This window comes from Limulus polyphemus, unplaced genomic scaffold, assembly GCF_000517525.1.
Source record: "Limulus polyphemus unplaced genomic scaffold, Limulus_polyphemus-2.1.2 Scaffold2074, whole genome shotgun sequence".
Classification (NCBI taxonomy): Eukaryota; Metazoa; Arthropoda; class Merostomata; order Xiphosura; family Limulidae; genus Limulus; species Limulus polyphemus.
Genome location: NW_013667684.1, coordinates 32,373 through 37,898, shown reverse-complemented (window position 1 = coordinate 37,898; position 5,526 = coordinate 32,373). Strand labels below are relative to the sequence as shown.

General features: G+C 33.5%; 1 long non-coding RNA gene across 1 annotated transcript in view; it reads right to left on the bottom strand.

The window, feature by feature from the left end:
* Positions 1-2,051: 2,051 nt before the first annotated feature.
* Positions 2,052-5,526, bottom strand: part of LOC111087375 — a 26,765-nt gene continuing 23,290 nt past the window's right edge. The window contains exon 3 of the long non-coding RNA XR_002612075.1: positions 2,052-2,489. This is a non-coding gene — a long non-coding RNA (uncharacterized LOC111087375). The remainder of the gene's footprint in view (positions 2,490-5,526) is intronic.

The window sequence follows — 5,526 nt, the reverse complement described above, 5'->3', positions numbered from 1 at the left end:
AACAAACAAACAAACAAACAATTTTCACGGGTTTAAACGGGCGTTGCGCCACCTGCTAATCATATTCCATCGCCTTTTGCTCTCCAAGAGATTTATGATATGGTTAGGTTTTCATTCGTAGCCTCTGTTAACGAGTGGAAATATGGAAAGTAAAAAAATGCACTAATTAAATACGCTTAGATCTGATATGAGCACTCCCGAAAAATAGAGGTGTTGTTTCTAGGTTATAATCCACCAAATAAACTATGGAAACCAAAATACCTGAAGCAGTTTAAAATATGGGTGGGGAAAGAGCATAAGAGTTAGTGTCATACAATAACCGTCTAACCAACGTGTTTTATTAAATCTGAGAACGAAGTAAGCCAGGTGACACCCACCTGGTTCGTTCAGTAAATGATGTTTCTTGGCCAACAATCTGAGTTTATTGAAGAAAATATTCAATTACTTTTAAATAAATAACATAAGATAGACGTAAAAGTCTTGTCATAATATCAAGCTTAAACTATTTTGAATAAACTTTATGTGTTGCTTTCTTTATAGTTTGTTTGTTTCTAATTAAGCACAAAACTACACAATGGGCTATCTCTGCTTTGCCCACCACGGGTATCGAAACCCGCTTTCTAGCGTTGTAAGTCTGCAGACATACCGCTGTGACACTGGGGGCCCCTTTATAGTTGGAGAGTGATGAGTAAAAGCTATGATCGATTTAGGAAATTATTTAGAATATTTGGAATTATCACGTAGTCCTGATTTTAAGAACCATCAAATATTCATATGATGTTACTATTTCATATGCCATCATATAAGTTTATGATATGGTTAATATATTACTCGTTTCATGCAAACCAAATGGGTTATTAATAGTTTCAGAGTGACACATTTTCCATTTAAATGTGTAGCTTTAAACGTGAAATAATTAAGACAACTGAGAAGAACCTTTCAATCTTTTTAGATTGTTTTAGTTGTCAATTCTGAAGACATTTTTCTTAAAGTAAAACAGCGTGCTAGGAACGAAAACTCTTATACTCGGTGAATAAATGTATTTTGAAACTTATAAAATTCAAAAACTTTGAAACCTTACATTGAATTTACAAATGTAGATGCTCAACCAATGAGTCCCGCCATTCCAGTTTACCTTAGTAACACAATGAGCTCTTAAATTTTCTGTCTACATATCATCAGTAGCTTAACTTGTGCTTTTTTCTAAACATGTGGGAGAGCTGCCTTAACATAGTCATATGTTTGAGTCATCATTTTATTAGGTATCTTTTAGTCGTTAACTGTACAGATAATACGATAACTTATGTATACATATGTGATAATTAACTTTTATAGCAGTCGGGTGTTAGAATCTACAAGTTATATTCAGTATTTGCATAACCAGGCTCCTCGGTGACTATCGGATGTTCCAATAAACGCTTCAGGGTTAACCGGAATATAAGATTCCATAGTTACACTCTACGTTAAAGGATCTGCCTGTTTTCTTTTTCACATGAAAGCCTACAATAATCAGCAAATTTCTATGAGTGTGAGAATATCCAAAAGTTTGATATATATATCATATGTTTAGCGACACAAATGATTTCCTATTTAAACTAAAGGGGACATTCCTTAGGTCCGTTGTTATCGACGCACCCGGACCACTTTTTTGCAGGATAATAATATTCTACATGTCTCCACTACGTTTCATCAAAATCCGATCATTTTTGACTGGGTTATGGAGCAAAAATAGTGTGAAAAATCGGTACCCATGTTAACAGATAAGAATTTTTTTGATTTTCGTGACCCTGCTGTGACCTTGACCTTCCAAAACTAATCAGTTCTAGGTTGGGTCATAGTCCAATATACTGACTTTAGTCCAAATCCATTTAGCTGTTTTCGAGAAATCTTGCTGACAGAGGTGAAAACATAACCTCTAATCACCTTCGGTGGCGAAAGTAATAAACTATTTATATCAATAAATAATGAACTAATTTATTATGGAACAGAAACCTTCTTGATAAGTGATGAAATCGAAAACACATATAACACATTGTTTATTGGCCAAAAAACATTCATCTTATTACAGAACGCAAAATACGATACAATTACGTTGGAAAATCTTCTTCAGCTTTGAAATTAATAAATCACAGAAGGATATAAGGTTACAGGTATGCATGATATATAACTTGACAAAATGACGATATCATTTTTCCTTGCTTTCCAAGCCCAATTTTTCAACAGAAATCTGATGAATTGCAAAGCTTTTAAAATCATTATAAAAACATCATATAAATTAAATTATATGAAAACTAAGACTAAACTCTTTTTACCTTTTCTGGAAGAAACAAATGACATTCTTGTTACTTGAAGTTATTCTAGAAATATGTAAAGAACAATGGTAGGATATTTAAAACGAGTATACACCAAAATAAAGCTTTTGTTGTGTTTCCTTGGTCTAACGTTTCCAGCTGTAACACCTTTTCAAAATTTGTCTTCGATATACGAACCTTAGAACACAGTTAGAAGATGATTCACTAGAGCCGTTATTTAAACATAAATTATTTGACATTTCTAACATCATAATAATTTTAATTGAGTGTCTAAAAGTATCGAGAAAATATACGAGCGCGTTTCTTGTTACAGGCTTCTACTGTTTATTGATCCCAAACACATTTCATTTACTAAACTTTGAAATAAGTCTTAAGTTTTTAGTCTTTTGGTAAGGCAGAACATAGTTATATTGAACATAGAATCACCGACATATATATATATATGAGTTTTTAAACACGGTGGTCTTCTTTTATAATATACTTACAAAAGTACATAGTCCTGTTTTAATGGTCCAGCATTTGTTTAGATGTTTGTATTATAGCGTAAGAAATTGATGTTGGTCTTATGCATGGGAGTACATATAGATTAACAGATAACTTTACATAAGGGATATTTTGATTTAGAGAAGTACAAGGAGACTTGAAGCTCAAGAAGTATAACGTGGCATAAAAATTTCAAAAGCTATAACTAAATAGCTTTCTCTCTTTTACAATATAATCTAGCCAAATCTTCCTTTCGTCTTTTTGTAGTCTCTACCATTTTTACAGACGTGCCAGCTTTACACAACTAACTTACGAAGGATAATATTATTAAAATTTCTGGCGAACCTAAAATTTGTGATAAAAGTGTTGTAAACTCTGGAAGTTTTTGTTTCTAAAATTTTTCTTTCAATTTTATATTTCGGACTCAGAATCAGAGACGTGTAAAAATAGCATTTCAGATCGATATTTTGTCACCCACAAGTCACTACTCAAGAGGCCTATCATTTAATACCAAAACTCCCAACTTGGGCTAGAAGGTGAAAGATGAAAAATTCTCTGAAACGCTATTTATATATACATTAAATAAAAAAGTTACTGTTTAAATGCCAATAGCTGGTGAAGTATTAGATACCAATAGAAATTGAAATTTATGATAAAAACCTGGTCATCTAAAGACGTTTTTTCACAAATTCCTTGTATTATACTACTGGTTTATCACACTATAATTATATAAGCATGAAGCCATCTTGGTTAGATAGCGCGTTAAACAACATATGGTCTTTATGCTAGTAATTTCCAATTTTTAATTATTAAACTGAATAGACTGATAACAAAGTATTGAAGTAATTATTAGAAGGCTTGTTACAACAATGTTACCGTTGAATACCACATACTTTACATTCAGATATTAAGTTATAATACTATTAAGAGTATCCTTAGGATTTGAGTTTCTATCTGAAGCTAAAGTAGTTATCCTGTGAATAGATAATCTACGTTCAGCTCCTAAGGTTAAAGGTAAAATATTCGACCTAGTAAGATTGATCCGAGATTTTTCTCTCAGGAGGATAGCTCAAAACACGTTAAACAGCTGTCAAGTGAGGAGAATGGAGTGTATCATTTAACTAGTAAACAGGACACTTTGTTTTATGTAAGGTAAATAGGTTCTGGAGGGATCCAGTTCTCAGTTGTCTTTCATGCAGAATCGTATCAAGTCTTATCCATCTCTATACTATAAGGTAAAGAGGTTCTGGAGGGATCCAGTTCTCAGTTGTCTTTCATGCAGAGTCGTATCAAGTCTTATCCATGTCTACACTGTAATGTAAAGAGGTTCTGAAGGGATCCAGTTCTCAGTTGTCTCTCATGCAGAGTCGTATCAAGTCTTATCCATCTCTGCAGAGAAACTAGACAAGTAGTAAAGATTTGTGGGATATTTTTTTGAATGTCTAAACGGTTTTACGTTGTTCTTGCTTAGTAGATATTAACGATGTCTCTCACAAAACAATTTGAAGAAGTATATTTGTTTGCTTGTCATTTGAAAAATAAATATTTTTACTTAAATTGTTTAGAGAAGAATACCTACATCGTTTGCAAACAATAGTTTAAAAGAAAATATAAAACATTCCCAAACATAGTATTCAGAAAATGTAGACAGAAGATAATAATAATTTGTTTAGATTATATCTTCCTAGATAAAACAAATAGTTTATCAGCACTGTTATCAGGAAGATGTGGCTACGAGTCGGATATCCGTAGCTTAATAGATACTGTTGACATAAGAAACACATCATGTACTCAAAACCTCTTCTATCATTGCCTCCGCTACTTACCAAACGCACATCAGTTATACAGTCAATTAAGTGTCATTTGTCTTCACTTTCCATTCATTATTACAATTTAAATGTGAGTTCTACTGGCGTGTGCCTGAAACACACTAGAATAAGAAGAAACGCTAGTGAGTTTATAAAGTTTACATCTTAGATAGGAGTAGATTGATTCCATGTGCTTTAGTATATTGGAGCGACTTTTCTCATGAGCATAAATTGTTTAGTTTCTAATGTTTCTGTGCTTTTATTAACACATTCAATGCAATAGACAGTGATGATATGGACTTAAAATACTAAATATATGCTACAATTACAAAAGAAATAGAAAGAGGGAGAGACAAAGAAACCAATTCTCTTGAATGTGAGATACGTCGGTAGAGAATTTTTGTGAGAAAGAAGGCTGGTATGTACACGAAGATAGGTAATCGCACGGTGTAAACTTAACCTACTCTACGGGATCTTTGGTTAGGGACGTGTCCACGTGCTGTAAGCTTAACCTACTCTACAGGTTCTTTGGTTAGAGACGTGTTTAAGCTTACAGCACGTGGTCTACTCAAGATGATCCTTGATTAGAAATGTTTCTACGAGCTGTAAGCTTAACCTACTCAAGATGATCCTTGTTTAGAGACGTGTTCATGTGCTGTAAGCTAAATCTACTCAAGATGATCCTTGATTAGAAATGTGTCTACGTGCTGTAAGCTTAACCTACTCAAGATGATCCTTGGTTAGAGACGTGTCAACGCACTGTAAGCTTAACCTACTCTACAGGTTCTTTGGTTAGGGACGTGTCCACGTACTGTAAGCTTAACCTACTCTACAGGTTCTTTGGTTAGGGACGTGTCCACGTGCTGTAAGCTTAACCTACTCTACAGGTTCTTTGGTTAGAGACGTGTCCACGTGCTGTAAGC